Here is a 19,372-nt window from a genome sequence, read left to right on the forward strand (position 1 = left end):
TTAAGCAGACAGAGGAAGTCTGTGTACACATGCGCAGGTTTGCCTTCTTCTTCTTTTGGGTTTTACAGCAGCTGGCATCCAGTGTTGCATTACTGCCATCTACAGGTTTACCTTTGATCGTGCACTGACCGTTACATCATTCTGTCACTAAACGAACAGCTGATCACACCGAGGTGCTCGCTGACTGCTGATATTTATTAGTTTGGTCCTGCGTTTCCTTTCCTTCGCAACATAACATCTTTTCTTCTCGCTTTCCGTTACTGTAGTCGGTCTTTCACATTTCATTCATGTCCTCCATTTTTCTCTCCTGTTTCAAATTTGTATCCCACAATGCCTTGCGCAAACGGCGAAAATCCACCACATGATGCATGGCATAGTATGTTGAATTGGGTCATGGTGAAGCAAGAAAAACTAGCAGTGAATTTAAGGCCACATGGCCCTAAATTCATTAACTGTTCTCTTTAAAAATAATAATAATAAAATTGGAAGTCTGATTCAAATTCACTAGCTTTCGGTCCACTAAAAAAAAATAAATAATTGAGTGTCAGGGAAAATTCTTTATATGACCTACACTTGAAAATTCTGAAAGGAAGTCTACCTTTAAGAGCAACTTTAAAGGGCATATTCTGGACCAATTTCGGGGTTTTTTATATGAAAGTATGTCCCTTTACACACTCATCCAGAAGGGTAATTTTGCACAAGGCCATCTGTCTACAGCAGAAAAAAATAAAATAACAAAACGCATCTGGAAAAATCCCAAGGGAGTCTGGAGCCAGAATCGTGACGTTATCTGCGGAAGCGCCAGCAGGCTGCGCGAGCTTTGCACGGTTTCAGTGCACAGCCTGTGTAGACCAAGCGCTCCCGTTTCTCTGTCATTGTCCGGTCTTTTGGGAAACGATGAGTACTAATCCCATCAAGATTGGTGCTGCTACACCCTCCTATGATACATCTGTTAACCATTTTAATAATTATGTGATAACGTTGAAGAAATTTGCAGAAAACCACCAGGTCGTTTTCTCATAAACAAACCAGTGCTGACGTAGGATCCAGAGGGAGGCGTCCCGCACACGACGTCACGAAAATCAATGTTTCCCGGGAAATCCAAATGCCAAGTTTTTTCAGAGGCGGACCAATTCGCCTCAAATGGCTTGATTTCAACTGAATTTTTCTGGTATTGCGCAAGCTAAAAAAATTGCACAAAATGCAAAATGTGACAGATATTTGACCAAAGTTTAATATAAAATAGGGCAATTACATTGATCTTGCTCCTGAATTTACCCGTGATATGCACTTTAAACTCACTCTTTAGCTCTAAAGTGCAACATTACTGGGAAACCCACCACAGACTGGTTCAATGTGACAGAAAGACTACAGTAACTCAAATAAGCACTCTTTCCAACCATGGTGAGCAGAAAAGTATCCTGGAACGCACACTTCACCACTAATACTGTATGTAATCTATGTACTGTTTTACAATCTGAACTACAGTGTTCATGTGTAGTTCTCTGAGTCGTCAGAGGCCGAAACAGTCAGTTCCCCTGAAGCAGTGATCTATTAGAAATGGTGGATGGAGTAATTAGTTCCAGCCATGTGGGAAAAGTCATTATTAAAACTCCTTCTCTTTCGATTAGTCTGTAAAATCCTCCAGTGGAAGCACATTAAAAAATTTAGCCCAGTTTTGCATGAAAACTGCAGACATAGCAACACTTACTACAGCACTAACTCTTCATAAGGGTGTTATATATAATTGCATACACGTTCTGTATTAGATCCTCCGTTATATAGTTTCAAATAAAAGTGTGGCTGGGATATAGTTTATCCTACCACGTAGAGTCTCATTTAAGAGATCTGAGCCTGCTCCATCGAAAATTATGTGCACAAATATTTATGTGCATGCATGGAATAAGCAAACGCCACATGACAGCGTGCTGACAGTGTGCTTTTAAAAGTCCTCATATCCAGGAAGTCTTATGCTAATCTCATACTGTATTACGGGTGTTTCCGTTTGATCAAAGAATACCTGCATTTCCTCGCAATTTTTTTTTTTTTACTCAACTTGCAAAGAGAGAAAGAGTCATTATGTAGAAGTGAGAATCACAGTGACTCACACAAGCTTTGAATACTTATATAACAATTCTAAAGTTCTGAATATACCTACATTTCTAGCATGCACACTAAGAAATATGGATAATTATAATGTGATGAAAAGAGACATCTGGTATACAGGGTGTTTCAAAAAAATTTGATGTCATTCACAATCTAATAACTTCACCAATTATTGTTCAATTGACCTCAAATTTTAACAGCGTGTGTGGAAACAAGTCAAAATTTTATCTTTAATGTTTTTTGTTTTTATCTTTTTAGCTATAGAAATGGCATTCACTGGAAAAAAAAGGCGTTTTGTGTGTTAGAGTACGCTCAAACACAGTCGAACAAGACTGTACAGCGTGCGTTTATGAGAGAATTCTCTAAAAATACACCAACTGCAATGCAGATTTGGACATGGCAGAAAAAGTTCAAAGAGGAAGGCTGTGTGTCTGTGTCTCAGGCAGCACACATATTGAAAATTTGTGAAATAGTTCATGGAATCCACATACCTTTGAATTTCTCATTAAAATTTTGAGGAGTAAATTTTATATTGCTCAACATGAAGCCTGTTCAGTTTCATTTGCCTAGACTATGTAGTTTCTGGGATATTTACATCTCAAATAATATCAAATTTTTTGAAACATGGTTGCACGGTGGTGTAGTGGTTCTGAAGGTTCTGGGTTCGAGCCCAGTGGCTGATGAGGCCTTTCTGTGTGGAGTTTGCATGTTCTCCCCATGTCTGTGTGGGTTTCCTCCGGGTGCTCCGGTTTCCCCCACAGTCCAAAGACATGCAGGTTAGGCTAATTGGTGGCTCTGAATTGACCGTAGGTGTGAATGCGAGTGTGAATGGTTGTTTGTCTCTGGCCCTGTTTACATTATTTCGAATCAGCGGATCATCAGATTAACGTTTTTAAAATGATTCGCGTACACACACAAAATTTCTGTGCCCGCAACAAAACCGTTCCCCGTGCACACAGCAACGCCAATACACAGATACGCTAATCACATGACTAATTAGACGGCACGTCACATGATCCCAGTGCATATCGGGCATGTGCAAGTCACTCACCACTTGCAAGTGGAAGGATGTCGTTGTAAAAAATGAAGTATGCCAGTCTGTTATCGGCGGTACTGGTACTACAATGACGCCTTTTTTACACCGTGTATGGCCTTCGTGATTATGCTAGAAGGATCTAACAGTGTTCGGTACACTCTTCACCTCGCAGAACGGCCGTTTTTTGCGATTACAACAAGACTATTTAGTGCTACGGTAACCAACACACTTCCTGTATTGCTCATTCACTTAATGACTTCCTCAACACACTTCCTGTATTGCTCATTCACATGACCAACGTGGCATGATCAACGCCAGCGAATCAGGAAGGTGGATGTCACAGTGACGTTGTCCAATGACGACGTCAGCTAGAGCTCAGCACTGCGTATCCTCGTTCCTCAATGTTTACACAGCACCGGATCAGATACGTACTGGGTTGAATACGTGGGCCCTGGCGGATTCAAACTGTTCCGCCTGTGGAGTCGTTTTCCAGCGTTTTAATGTGCACGGACAGTGCATCTGCAACGAAAACGATACGGATACGGTCTAATGTAAACACCACCTCTGTGTGTCAGCCCTGCGATAACCTGGCGACTTGTCCAGGGTGTACCCTGCCTCTCACCCATAGTCAGCTGGGATAGGATCCAGCTTGCCCGCGACCCTGTACAGGATAAGTGGTTACAGATAATGGATGGATGGACCTTTTTGCATGAATCTGTCTAATCGTTTAGAGGAGGAGACTTTATTAGATAACACACAGAATCAATACGGCTATTGATAATAGCACCACTGCAGTCTTTGTTTCCAGTTATTGGTGTGTTATATAGTGTATTATTTTGGATGCAGCCACAAGTCTCAGAGGACAAATGATATATGTGTGTGTGTGTGTGTGTGTGTGTGTGTGTGTGTGTGTGTGTGTGTGTGTGGTGCCCTGCGATGGACTGCATCCCATGACAGACTCAACCTCGAACCTGACCAGGATAAAGCAGTTACTGAAAGTGAGTGTGTGAGAGAAAGAGGTGTCTTTACCCCACCCAGTTAGGTTGCAGTTAAAGTCAAGCAAGATAGGTACAAACTCACTTAAATTTAAGTTTTTAACAAGACTAATAATCAAATATATGCACTGAGAGGCTCTGGTTGCAATTATGGATTCTCTGAGGTGACTGGCCCCTCAGAAAATAGCACTACGCCAGTCACCAAAGAGAATCCATAATTGCAACCAGAGCCTCTCAGTCTCATCTCATTATCTCTAGCTGCTTTATCCTGTTCTACAGGGTCGCAGGCAAGCTGGAGCCTATCCCAGCTGACTACAGGCGAAAGGCGGGGTACACCCTGGACAAGTCGCCAGGTCATCACAGGGCTGACACATAGACACAGACAACCATTCACACTCACATTCACACCTACGGTCAATTTAGAGTCACCAGTTAACCTAACCTGCATGTCTTTGGACTGTGGGGGAAACCGGAGCACCCGGAGGAAACCCACGCGGACACGGGGAGAACATGCAAACTCCGCACAGAAAGGCCCTCGCCAGCCACGGGGCTCGAACCCGGACCTTCTTGCTGTGAGGCGACAGCGCTAACCACTACACCACCGTGCCACCCGAGCCTCTCAGTAAATTGCATATTTGATTTATATCCCTCATCAAAAAATTCCAAACTAAAAAAGTGTTAAGCTTGAATCTCAGCATGAACTCACTGGAAACAGCCATGTTTGTTGTTTACGTCGGCGCGACCTTCGACCTGCACGTATAATGTACCGTGCTATCTCCTGCCTCGCTTGGCATGATCATGATACATAGATCTACACACAGAAATGCTCGTGGAGCCACAGCTGTGACTCGAGCCGGCTGTATAACTTGAAATTGTGACATGCTTTCATGGTATATCCAGGATATCCCATGCCTGACTCACAGCATATCTATTTTTTTTTTTTGACGTCACGAGATACATTGTTTAATCAATGGTGAAATTATTTTGTCACATGAGCTATCCTTGGCCAATCCCTGCACAGAAATTTTTTTATGAGTGATATATATTATTATTTTATCCACATTCGCTGGATATGAGCAGTCGTGCACTCTGATTGGCTGCTCTACTACTAGGCTATCAGCTCATATACCATGAGAAGAGAAAAACAAAATGGCGGAACATGTTGCTGAACCAACCGAGGACGAAATAAAAACTCTACTTGAAAATAAAACCCCTAAAAATACAAAAAAACTAGATAGAACTCAACGCCAACGGCGTCGATGGGGATGCCTCTGCCCAGTAGACTACACGCCTTATTAAGTTGTGATTTGGGGATGGACATTTGACCTCACAGTAATCTTGACCTGGTGAAATTACTTGTATTAGCCTTGGAGATATTGTGTCCACAAGGTTTTCGGACAGACATTTGACCTCACAGTGACCTTGACCTTAGACCTTTTGATCTCAAAATCTAATCAGTTTATCTTTGTCCCCAAATGCACAAATGATGAAAGTTTGGTGAAATTCCTTTCATTTGCCTTGGAGATATTGTGTTCACAAGGTTTTCGGACAGACATTTGACCTCACAGTGACCTTGACCTTAGACCTTTTGATCTCAAAATCTAATCAGTTCATGTTTGTCCCAAAGCACACAAATGGTGAAAGTTTGGTGAAATTCCTTTCATTAGCCTTTGAGATATCGTGTTCACAAGGTTTCGGGACGGACGCACGCACGCACGGACGGACAGACGGACAACCCAAAAACATAATGCCTCCTGCACCTTACGGTGGCGGAGGCATAAAAAATTGGAATAAAAGTATTTGATGGTAAGAACGTATCTTTTTTTGTTTTTCAAGAATCATTATTATAGCATTTTTCACAAACTGCTATTGTCATTTCACCGGTTTGTTAAGTGGAAATGATTTTGTTGGATGTTTTGTATAAAGGTTTTATTTATCGAATTTGCAAAAAATAAAAATAAAAATGCTCTGTTTCTCAAAATCCAGCGAATGTGTATAGAATGAAATAGTTATTCCACTCAAATCTTGTCATACATGGCTTATAGCCAACTCGGTGCCATGCGCCTCATCGGCTATCAGCTCATGTATGACTCGATTTCATGGAATAATTGCTAATTATTATAATATGATATACAGCTAGAATCCCATTTGCCTCACATTTACTTCCTGTTTTTTCATAATTTTTGTTTCTCCTGCTCCAGATCTCTGAAAACACCCGTTGTTCTTTGTAATTATTCTTGTCTTGTCTCTTTAATTTCTGTTTATACCTCTGTGCTTGTATATGTTCTTTGCCGTGCAATTCTTCCGTGTCTTCATACTGTAGATTCCTATTTTCCTTATTATCCAGCTCTTTGGTGTTTGTATTCAGCATTGTTGTACATATGTGCCTGATTCTTGGATGGTTCCCCAAAAACATTATGTGGTTATATCCAACAACTTTTGACTCCCATTTGTTTCACTGTCACTCTCTGCTTTTAGCTGATTACAGCTTTACTGACTTCTGTGACATCTGAGTAGCAGTGATAGATCTAATACCCATCCACCAGATTTAGGCCATGCTTTCTTGGCATGACCCAGTTGTGATTTGCTGTTTAGACTATTTACATTCCAAAGAGAAGAACCCATAACAGTTTGGTGACTGTCGTGCTGTTTGGGTGTTTGCCTTTGCATTCTTTTCTTGCCAGCCATAGAGTGACACCTTTCTGACAGCACTGAAAAGGCAGAAATACATCACTTAGAGCAGGAAAACTTAAACCATGCGATGCATATGCTGGGGTGTCCAGGACTCAGATGGAAAAGCACTGCTATAAATTATGCAGTGAAGAAAAGGATGAATAATTGATGACGGTGGGCTGGCTGCTGATGAGAGGGGAGCGGTGGTCTGGACTTGCTCAGCTGTTGTTTTTCTCTCCACCTCCACCCTCTTCATCTTCAAAGAAACCCAACATTATGCTCGTCTCCACCTCACATGTGCTATTTAACTAAAATTCGTATGTGTATGGGATAGCACTGTAGTGTACTTCACCTACCAAGATTCACTGCATCTGTATATCTTGCCACACAACAGATGCAGAGACTGAAACAAATTTGGTCAATTTCTATCTTGAGAAACACCGCACTGCTGCATAACCTCACAGGCTTCTGGTTTGATAAAAATCAGTGCGGCTTCAACACCCAGCCAAACAAGTTTCATTATGAAAGCACATTAAAGGTCTGGACAAGAGTGGCTCTGCCTGATAACAAAACACATTCAGCATCCCAACCTCAAAGAAGATTCATTATGTCTTCTATTTAAAAAAAAAAACCCTTCTATAAATAAAAAAGCTACCTGATCAGATCAAGACACACGTACATGAATAATAAAGAAATAGGCTTTCTTAGAGGGCAGCACCATGGTGTAGTGGTTAGCACTGTCGCCTCACAGCAAGAAGGTTCTGGGTTCGAGCCCAGTGGCCAACGGGGGCCTTTCTGTGTGGAGTTTGCATGTTCTCCCTGTGTCTGTGTGGGTTTCCTCCGGGTGCTCCGGTTTCCCCAACAGTCCAAAGACATGCAGGTTAGGCTAATTGGTGGCTCTAAATTGACCGTAGGCGTGAATGTGAGTGTGAATGGTTGTCTGTGTCTATGTGTCAGCCCTGTGATGACCTGGCAACTTATCCAGGGTGTATCCCGCCTCTCGCACATAGTCAGTTGGGATAGGCTCCAGCTTGCCTGCGACCCTGCACAGGATAAGCGGTTACGGATAATGAATGGATAGGCTTTCTTACAAACCCCAAGGTACTTCACGTCTTTCATTTTGCACCTTAGCTATGAGGCCAGTATTGGAATTAAGTACATTATGAGTTCTCTGAAACCTAAATGCTGTCCTACGTTTAAATCAGAAATACTTCTATTTTTACTACCCACTATAGGTTTATTTCTAGATTTTCTACCCAGCCTTATTAGAATATTGAGCTCCCAGTTTGGTATCATGTGAAACCAAGGGATGTAACTTTCATTATGTTAGCTACTTTAGCCTTACAGTGCCAATACAAAGCTAAAAAAGCAGACATTATCCACCAAACATTTCTTAAATTATCAACAGCATTTGGTATAACGGGAATATTATTTAAATATAATTTCTGGCTATTATTATTTCTCAGGGGTGTTGCAGTGTTGAATATCAGATTACAGATTCAGGGCAGTAATCCTACATGATTATTATTGGTTTAGCTGCTGCATAATGCTTGCTGCATGATCTTTGTGTACAAATCCACTATTCAAGCATTAAAATTGTATGAACGCAAACAAGCAGGTCCCTGTCAGTGTCCTGACAGGTCCAGATGACCTCCACCCTTTCCTTGGCACTACCTGTTCATCATCATGCGCATGATGATGTGTTGATAGTTACATAATTATTGTCTGTGCAGTTTAAGCCTATAACGAAATGCTCGGATTTAACTGGCTAGTTCTTATTAGAATCAATTTCATGTCATTGAGAAGACTTAATGAACATGTGGGTTGAGATGGTGTACACTGATACTGTATCACAAAGAAGAAGAAGAAACAAAAATCATCTTAGAAAAGATTAACATGAATAAAACCTCACTGTGTAGCTCAACACTGTAGTATTATGGGGCAGCCATCTTGGACAGCCAGAATCTTTTTTCCTCAACTCCCAAGTCTGTAACTTATACAGGCTGTATTTAAAAATGACATTGCATACCTTACATAACCTGAGATTATGTTTCAAACAAGTAATTTGAGGAACTGAACATGTGTCTATGGAAAAGAATTTAAGTCAAACAGAACCAAGGTACTTGTTAGCTCTAGTAGCCTTGTAGTGCAGAAGTGAGCAATCAAAAGTCAAGCACTTTGGATAATTCATTTGGGATCAAGGAAACATCTTGTAAATTAGTTTTTAATTTTTTTTAACCAAACATTGTGAAAGTATGTGCATAGAAATGTGTTTACCAGATGAGCTAAAATTGTGTTTCTCTTGTAATTATTACCAGTCAGCTGGGGAATTAAATTCATCATTTTTCTTTGATTAAAATCCTACAATAACCACAAATTTAAATATTTATCCCAGTTTCATTCAAATACTGAAGACATGGCAACACTGACTGCAGCACTAACTTTTAATAAGGGTATTATAACTGCAAACACACTGTATACACCGATCAGCCATAAAATTAAAAACACTGAAGTGAAGGCGAAGTGAATAATATTGATTATCTCATTACAACGGCACCTGTCAAGCAAGAGAACAGTCAGTTCTTAAAGTCGATGTGTTGGAAGCAGGGAAAATGGGCAAGCGTAAGGATCCGAGCGACTTTGACAAAGGGCCAAATTGTGATGGCTAGATGAGCTACTGTATCACAAACTGCTGAAAAATTTTAAAACACCTTTCTGTTTTAGCCAGCTTAACTTTTTCAGCAGTTTGTGCTACAGTAGCTCTTCTGTGGGACTGGACCATATGGGCTAGCCTTCCTGAACCATGTGAATCAATGAGCCTTCGATACCCATGATCCTGTCACCGGTTGTCCTTCCTTGGACCACTTTTGGTAGGTACTAACCACTGCACACCAGGAACACCCCACAAGATGTACCATTTTGAAGATGCTCAGGCCCAGTCATCTCACTATCACAATTTGGCCCTTGTTAAAGTTGCAAAGTCGCTCAGATCCTTACGCTTGCCCATTTTTCCTGCTTCCAACACATCAACTTCAAGAACTGAGTGTTCTCTTGCTGCCTATCCCACCCCTTGACAGGTACCAGGGTAATGAGATCCATTGATTATCTGTAGCCACTTATCCTGTGCAGGGTCATGGGCAAGCTGGAGCCTATCCCAGCTGACTATGGGCGAAAGGCGGGGTACACCCTGGACAAGTCGTCAGATCATCACAGGTCTGACACAGAGACAAACAAGCATTCACACTCACATTCACACCCACAGTCAATTTAGAGCCACCAATTAGCCTAACCTGCATGTCTTTGGACTGTAGGGGAAACCAGAGCATCCAGAGGAAACCCACGCAGGCACGTGGAGAACATGCAAACTCCACACAGAAAGGCCCCCGCCGGCTGCTGGGCTCGAACCCAGAACCTTCTTGCTGTGAGGCTACAGTGCTAACCACTACACCACCGTGCCGCCCATGGGTTTTTTGGGTTTTTTTTTTGCTAAATTTCTAAAAGAATCTCATCTCATCTCATTATCTCTAGCCGCTTTATCCTGTTCTACAGGGTCGCAGGCAAGCTGGAGCCTATCCCAGCTGACTACGGGCGAAAGGCGGGGTACACCCTGGACAAGTCGCCAGGTCATCACAGGGCTGACACATAGACACAGACAACCATTCACACTCACATTCACACCTACGGTCAATTTAGAGTCACCAGTTAACCTAACCTGCATGTCTTTGGACTGTGGGGGAAACCGGAGCACCCGGAGGAAACCCACGTGGACACGGGGAAAACATGTAAACTCCACACAGAAAGGCCCTCGCCGGCCATGGGGCTCGAACCCGGACCTTCTTGCTGTGAGGCAACAGTGCTAACCACTACACCACCGTGCCGCCCTTATAAAAGAATGACATTCATTTTACGTCATAACCTTTGACTCAGCAGAGTTACAGCATGAGCAAAAATTAGATTGCCAATTCAGAAAATATGCTCTAGCATGCTTTTTCCAGATCGCTAGTTAATTAAAACATTTTAGTTCATTGTCATGGTATAAATGTCACTGTGTTGCTATAAAAATCAAGACACATGCAATAAAAGAAAAGGTATGTTTTGCAAAATTAAAAAAAAGGGAAAGTAAATTATTACCTATGTAAAGCGCAAATAATCAGGCCATAATTGCAATCACGCAGCAGGTTGTCAATGTTTTGAAACTGCTTTGCTGCCAGTGTCTTGAAAGTGAAACCAGGATAAGCTGAGATCCTGTTTAACCTCCTAAGGGACACTGCTGGGAAAATAAGCACGCCAATGTGCCTATTTGTGCATTCTATTTGCACCAATTACTCCAATGCAGAACATATAGCTTACACTTACCAAGAGCTATTAGATGAAGGGGTTCTTTATCGTTCAAGCACAGACCTGCAACAAAGCAAAAAGAGTGTAAGAGAAGAGTGTTTGCTTCAAAAACGTGGCGACACATCAGATCTGTGCGGCTGTACTATAAGAAAGTTAGTTCAAAAATATCTTTGAAGAAACAAAAAGTAATCCATACAGCCATGAAGGTTACAATAATCCACATAATTTTCTAACATAAGTTTAGTAATAATGTTTTCTTTACTGAGGTGTAGTGGAAATTCAGTATTAAGAACAAAACAAGAAAAAAGTGAAGTAATAATGAATTCCTCCATAATATATTTTTAAGAAATCACGGCTCATTTCTTATTTCCTTTCACCTTATAGTTCAAGCTGCATAAATCAGGCCTCAACGTTAACTTTTGACACCTTTTGCCCTGCAGGCCAAATGGCCTCAAAAATTTTTTGCCCCCCTTGAAAGTGGGGAAACTTTTGGCCTAAAATTTTGTGGTATTTCAACAAGTTTTCAAGTACACAAAAATACGTTTTTTTTTTTTAAACAAAATTTATTTCTGCAGCAGAAGAACAAGACAAGCCCTGAAAATATGAAACATAAATCAGTATCATATATGTCAAACTTACTACGGTACTAGTACGTAACACGTCTTTTTATACAGAGTTTAGGACACAAAACACACTTTGTTTAGCCTATAACCATGACTAGCAATATTGCAAAGATCCATCTATCCATCCATCCATTATCTGTAGCTGCTTATCCTGTTCTACAGGGTTGCAGGCAAGCTGGAGCCTATCCCAGCTGACTATGGGCGAGAGGCGGGGTACACCCTGGACAAGTCACCAGGTTATCGCAGGGCTGACACAGAGACAAACAACCATTCACACTCACATTCACACCTACGGTCAATTTAGAGCCACCAGTTAACCTAACCTGCATGTCTTTGAACTGTGGGGGAAACCGGAGCACCCGGAGGAAACCCACGCGGACGCGGGGAGAACATGCAAACTCCGCACAGAAAGGCCCTCGCCGGCCGCTGGGCTCAAACCCAGGACCTTCTTGCTGTGAGGTGACAGTGCTAACCACTACACCACCGTGCCGCCCCAATATTCATCTCATCTCATTATCTCTAGCCACTTTATCCTTCTACAGGGTCGCAGGCAAGCTGGAGCCTATCCCAGCTGACTACGGGCGAAAGGCGGGGTACACCCTGGACAAGTCGCCAGGTCATCACAGGGCTGACACATAGACACAGACAACCATTCACACTCACATTCACACCTACGGTCAATTTAGAGTCACCAGTTAACCTAACCTGCATGTCTTTGGACTGTGGGGGAAACCGGAGCACCCGGAGAAAACCCACGCGGACACGGGGAGAACATGCAAACTCCACACAGAAAGGCCCTCGCCGGCCCCGGGGCTCGAACCCAGGACCTTCTTGCTGTGAGGTGACAGTGCTAACCACTACCCAATATTGCAAAGATGAATTGTAAAACTGAAAATATTATAAAACAGAAGTCTGTACTGCAGTACTGTCTTATCAATCAGTTTGCCATTGCATGTAGGAGGAAATTAAACAACCTTTATAGTGTGGTTTACTATTTGAGACACAAAAGCATGTCTTTCCATTCACTGAATGTACTTACCACTAGCTTTTTTACATATACATATGTGGACATCCTGAAGTCAACCCGGGAAAACGTAGAGGGCACCAGTGACCACTCAGTGATGAAAAGCACAAATGCGCACGTGCGCCTGAAGCGAGCCAATCAGAATTGCCATTACAAATCGGGAAGAAAAATAAATAAATGGCAATCACAGGGGAGGTGAGGATGCTAGTTATTAATATGTCTTGTTTTTTTGTAATGTACTCGCTCGAAAATCATTTTTGTGCTTAAAGAAGCCGACCATACTGTAGGTGTCCCCGAATGGGCCGACCTCACTAAAATATTTCTGCCCGAACGTCTTGGTCGGACAAATTGGGCATTTGGGCAATGCCTGTCATTGAGGCTTGTAAATCTGCAAAAGGATTTTTCACAGGTGGCACGGTGGTGTAGTGGTTAGCGCTGGTGCCTCACAGCAAGAAGGTCCGGGTTCGAGCCCCGTGGCCGGCGAGGGCCTTTCTGTGCGGAGTTTGCATGTTCTCCCCGCGTCCGCGTGGGTTTCCTCCGGGTGCTCCGGTTTCCCCCACAGTCCAAAGACATGCAGGTTAGGTTAACTGGCGACTCTAAATTGACTGTAGGTGTGAGTGTGAATGGTTGTCTGTGTCTATGTGTCAGCCCTGTGATGACCTGGTGACTTGTCCAGGGTGTACCCCGCCTTTTGCCCGTAGTCAGCTGGGATAGGCTCCAGCTTGCCTGCGACCCTGTAGAACAGGATAAAGCGGCTAGAGATAATGAGATGAGGATTTTTCACTCATAGACAAACTTGGCAAAAAGCAAAATTTACCACGATTGGAAGCTAATTCCTTTTACATTCTTGCATCCAGGCCCATTCAAGTGAATTTATTTGTGTGAGGTCTGACCACTGCCAATGAGATTGGAATTACCGTGCAATTTTTAAGATCTTTTGCCCATCATCCAAATGCTAATTGTGAACTTATGAATGCAGCACCCTCGCCTGCTCTGCCTGCAGTATTTCTTAGCAAGGCCATGGTTCGTATAGAGTCAGTCTTGGACACATTTTCAGCATAAATATCCTGCATATCTAGAGAGATTATGTAACATGTTCACAAGAAACTGCCACCAATTAAACTAGCGGAAGCTCCTCTCCATGTCGAAGCAGCATCTTTAGCAGACCTGGGTTAAAGAGATGGGTTTATTGTGTACAGTAGGCATGCATGGTGAGATTACTGAGCACTTGCTTATAAATACTGTAATTCATTCACCTGTCTTATTCTCCTCTCACAGCGTGAGGAAAACGAGGAGAGAGGGCTATCCAACCCCAGACCTTCTGTTGGGGAACCTGCCGCTCATCCTTTACCTTGACACTAATGTTTGTTATCCTGCAGGGACAAATCCATCTGAGCAGATGTTTTCCGCGTGATAAGGCCAAGCTGATCCCCTGCAGACCTAGATGACTTTCCCTGTGAATCTGAATGCCTAATTACGGCTGTGTCATTTTAACATGTCCATCTGAAGAGATTAGCCTTCCAGCAGCAGGAAAACAACAGTCGGCCCTGTTTACAGACCTATACAAGCGAAAAGAAACTGCCACTATATCGTAATCACGGTAGGCACCAGCATAGTGGAAAATATCTCCATTTGAACTCTGAGGCTTTGTCAGCACACAGGAGCACTATAACATGGAAGTGTTCTTCCAGCTGTGATGCTGCCAGATATTCTTCCTTTCCACCAGCTTATCACCATTCTGCATCATTCAACTTCTAATTAAGTGTTTCCCATTCCTCTTGTTACTCTGCATTTTCAGTTTTTTCCGCTCTAACACACTTGTCGCAACTCATCATTTCAATAAGAAACTCTTCATATACTCAAAATGGAGGTGTCAGTGACAAAAAAAACCTTTGAATTTGATAACTGCATATCTATATAAGTAGCACATTTATCTCAATGGAATGAACGCAGCATTCTACACATATATTAATCTAATCAAGCAAAAACAGTCTAAATATATCAGGATTCTTTAAACACAACATAATAGTGGAGCTCCAGCGGAGCACCATACCTAAGAAAAAATGGTAAACCCATCGAGTCGATTTTTTGTGGTTTGTCCGTATAAGTGTACGTGCACCACCAGTCATACACACCGCCTAGTGGCCAGTGTTAGTAATTACCAGTCATACACACCGCCTAGTGGCCAGTGTTAGTAATTACCAGTAATACACACCGCCTAATGGCCAGTGTTAGTAATTACCAGTCATACACACCATCTAGTGGCCAGTGTTAGTAATTACCAGTCATACTCACCGCCTAGCGGTCAGTGTTAGTAATTACCAGTCATACACACCGCCTCGTGGCCAGTGTTAGTAATTACCAGTCATACACACGCCTCGCACGGTGGTGTAGTGGTTAGCGCTGTCGCCTCATAGCAAGAAGGTCCGGGTTCGAGCCCCGTGGCCGGCGAGGGCCTTTCTGTGTGGAGTTTGCATGTTCTCCCCGTGTCCGCGTGGGTTTCCTCCGGGTGCTCCGGTTTCCCCCACAGTCCAAAGACATGCAGGTTAGGTTAACTGGTGACTCTAAATTGACCGTAGGTGTGAATGAGTGTGAATGGTTGTCTGTGTCTATGTGTCGGCCCTGTGATGACCTGGCGACTTGTCCAGGGTGTACCCCGCCTTTCGCCCGTAGTCAGCTGGGATAGGCTCCAGCTTGCCTGCGACCCTGTAGAACAGGATAAAGCGGCTACAGATGATGAGATGAGATGAGACACACTGTCTATTGGCCAGTGTTAGTAATTACCAGTCATACACACCGCCTAGCGGTCAGTGTTAGTAATTACCAGTCATACACACCCCCTTGTGGCCAGTGTTAGTAATTACCAGTCATACACACCGCCTCAGGGCGGCACGGTGGTGTAGTGGTTAGCGCATCACCTCACAGCAAGAAGGTCCGGGTTCGAGCCCCGTGGCTGGCGAGGGCCTTTCTGTGCGGAGTTTGCATGTTCTCCCCGTGCCCGCGTGGGTTTCCTCCGGGTGCTTCGGTTTCCCCCACAGTCCAAAGACATGCAGGTTAGGTTAACCGGTGACTCTAAATTGGCCGTAGGTGTGAATGTGAGTGTGAATGGTTGTCTGTGTCTATGTGTCAGCCCTGTGATGACCTGGCGACTTGTCCAGGGTGTACCCCGCCTTTCGCCCGTAGTCAGCTGAGATAGGCTCCAGCTTGCCTGCGACCCTGTAGAACAGGATAAAGCAGCTAGAGATAATGAGATGAATGAGATGAGATAATGAGATGAGATGAGAATGACACACCGCCTAGTGGTCAGTGTTAGTAATTACCAGCCATACACACCGCCTAGTGGCCAGTGTTAGTAATTACCAGTCATACACACCGCCTAGTGGTCAGTGCTAGTAATTACCAGTCATACACACCGCCTAGTGGCCAGTGCTAGTAATTACCAGTCATACACACCGCCTAGTGGCCAGTGCTAGCCAGTAAAGAAATAAAACAAAAGAGACCGGCTAGGATATAAGAAAATTCTACAACCCAGAAACAGATGGGAGCTCCGCTTTTAGGCAGTGCCTAAATCTATATATTAGTGACCTGCCGTCATTGTGCATTTTGTTGCAGACATATGAAAAGTCTGCATGTACACACACACACACACACACACACTGCAGACACAGGAAAGCTAAGATGACTTAAGATTACAGCGTGAGATAGAGATAAGGAGGAGACACATGTATAGTTTTGTACATATATAAATGTACATTTTCACACCACAGAAACACACACACACACACACATACACACACTTAGAGTCTTTGTCTGACTAGCTCTCATCTGTCAAGCAGTCATGGCATTTGCAACATGCACATCACTTTTGAACATTTGATGAATATATGACATGCGACTGTTTTGTTGGGTGGCGGGATGTCCTGGGTTGCGGAACCACACGTGCGAGGGTCCGTCAAGGCCGCTAGGGGCTTTAATATTTTTTAATTTTTAATTCCAGAAAGAACAGTGCATGGCTCAGCCTCTTGGCTTGAATTGCTCAGGATTTCAGGGCCCCTTACAAAAAAGAAGTTTATTCGAGTGTGCTTCTAGTATACTTCTTTTAAACTAAAAATAAGACAGAGTATGATTTCAGTTTACTTTTTATTTACTTATCAGAGATATTTACTTATCAGAGATATACTCAGGCTCCCCGGCCTGAGTTGGGCGGTGGGGGTATGTGGCAGCGGGGCATGGCCAAGCAGCAGTCTATGAATGGAGGGCAGGGTCGGGGAAGGTAAGTGGCTAAGTCATTCCACCTGCTGTCAATTAATGTGTGTGTGTTTGTTACAGGGATGGAGCATAAAAGGAGAGAGAGAGAGCAGACCACAACACGTGTGTGTGCGAGTGAAGCTGAAAAGCAGCAAAGTAACAGAAAATAAAGTGTGTGAGAACTTCAACTCTCGCCTGCCGTGCGTCTGTGCTCCACCCACATCAGGAAGTGCTACACAATTATACTGTAAGTACATTGATATCAGTATACCTGGTACACAAAAGTATACTTAAGAAAATATACTTTAACTTTACTTAAGTATACTTAATAAAATGAACTTGAAGTATACTTCTTTTTGATAAAGGGAACTACACTTGGTGTCAACTTTTTTTTTTTTATTGGTTCCTGACTTGTTATAATCTAAATAAGCAACAATATAATCTAAATATATTGCAAGTATATTCAGTCAGTTTATTTCCTGTCTTAATTAAAAAGAAAGGTGCTTTTCTGCCAAAGGTGTTTTTCCGAAGTACTGACTAAAGGGTCTGAACACTTATTTAAATGAGATATTTCAGTTTTTGATTAAAAACAGAAGAAAAAAACTCAATTTAATCCATTTTAGATGAAATCTAGAACACAAATGTGTGCAAAAACCAAAGGGTTAAACACTTTCCAAATCCACTGTACTGTATACACCTGGGGTCCTGCACTACACACCAGCACAATGAGTACAGCTACTCAAGATGATTTGGAGTCACAAAGATGCCTTCACCTTCTCTCACCTGCACTGTACTCTCCTCCCTAGTGACTGAGACTACACTCTTTCAACATTCTGCTTTGTTATTGGACTTTATGCCAACCTTTAGCTACATGACACTAAGTCGCTTACATGAGCCCAATAACACACGGGTCAACAGCAGCAGCACAGAGGCAGAAAAGCAGCATTGAGAGATCTTTGGATATCCAGAGATGAATGAGAGCAAAAAGATTTCGCTCAGTGACTGGCACAATGCCCATGCTCTCACAGCAGACTGGGCAACAGAATGAGAGAACTGCATAGGACAGGAAAGAGACCCTAGTTGTTGTTTTTTTCCCCCTCTCTATTGCCCAGCTGGATCCTCTGAGTCTTTCTGGAAGAAAGTTGCCATCTGGAAAGCACACCAAGGGCAAATCATGACAAATGGCAGATGCCATGTGCCGTGCCAAAATGCTGAAATTTCGCTTCTCTGCTCATTCTCTCCACCACATCCATTCTCACAATCCCTCACTCTTCTATTTCTTGTCCCTAGCAGTTTTCTTCACCTCTCTTCCATGACAAAAGCAGTAGCACAGATCCTGGCATTAGCATCAGTGTAATGCTCTCTTCAGGATCACCTCTCGTGAGCAGACACTGAGGAGAACACTGAGGAAAGAGGTAGAAGCTGACACTCATCACTACACCAGACAGCCCATGAGGGATGTCAGAGAAGTCCACTGCCACAGCTTCTTCTCAAGTAGACATCAAGGGTCTGTTTCAAGCCATCAGAGGCCATATCTACTGGCACGTTGCTTAAAAATACCTTCCAACTCTGGAGGCCTCCTCTAAACCAGCTGTAAATAGTATGTAATAATGATCAGAGAAGGGCGGAGGGAGTAAAAAACTGTACTCAGGTAAAAGTATCATTACTTTATAATAATAATAATGGCTCAAGGCCTTCTTATCAAAATAATGACTTGAATATGAGCAGAAAGGAGTCTCACAAAATGACTACTCAAGTAGTGAGTAACTTCATATGATGATTTATTACATCTATAATGTATTACATTTAAGGGTGGCACAGTGGTGTACTGGTTAGAACTGTCACCTCACAGCAAGAAGGTCCTGGGTTTGAGCCCAGCGGCTGACAAGGACCTTTCTGTGTGGAGTTATGTTCTCCCTGTGTCTGCGTGGGTTTCCTCCGGGTGCTCCGGTTTCCCCCAGAGTCCAAAGACATGCAGGTTAGGTTAATTGGTGGCTCCAAATTGACTGTAGGTGTGAATGGTTTGTCTCTATGTGTCAGCCCTGTGATGACCTGGCGACTTGTCCAGGGTGTACCCCGCCTCTCACCCATAGTCAGTTGGGATAGGCTCCAGCTTGCCTGCGACCCTGCACAGGATAAGTGGTAATGGATGGATGGGATATACTACATTTAAATGTCTCAGAATGTCAATTATACCCAAAATAAAACTTAAGTGTTTGTCAAATAAACACAACATAAAATCTGCTCATTCAAGCATTATCTCATCTCATCTCATTATCTCTAGCCACTTTATCCTGTTCTACAGGGTCGCAGGCAAGCTGGAGCCTAT

General features: G+C 43.0%; 1 protein-coding gene across 1 annotated transcript in view; it reads right to left on the reverse strand.

The window, feature by feature from the left end:
• The window catches only part of apba2b (amyloid beta (A4) precursor protein-binding, family A, member 2b), a 359,367-nt gene that overhangs the window by 208,138 nt on the left and 131,857 nt on the right, over positions 1–19,372 (reverse strand). The window contains exon 2 of the mRNA XM_060911219.1: positions 11,167–11,211. The gene's annotated coding sequence lies outside the window, so the exon portion shown is untranslated. The remainder of the gene's footprint in view (positions 1–11,166; positions 11,212–19,372) is intronic.

Source organism: Neoarius graeffei, chromosome 27 (assembly GCF_027579695.1).
Source record: "Neoarius graeffei isolate fNeoGra1 chromosome 27, fNeoGra1.pri, whole genome shotgun sequence".
NCBI lineage: Eukaryota > Metazoa > Chordata > Actinopteri > Siluriformes > Ariidae > Neoarius > Neoarius graeffei.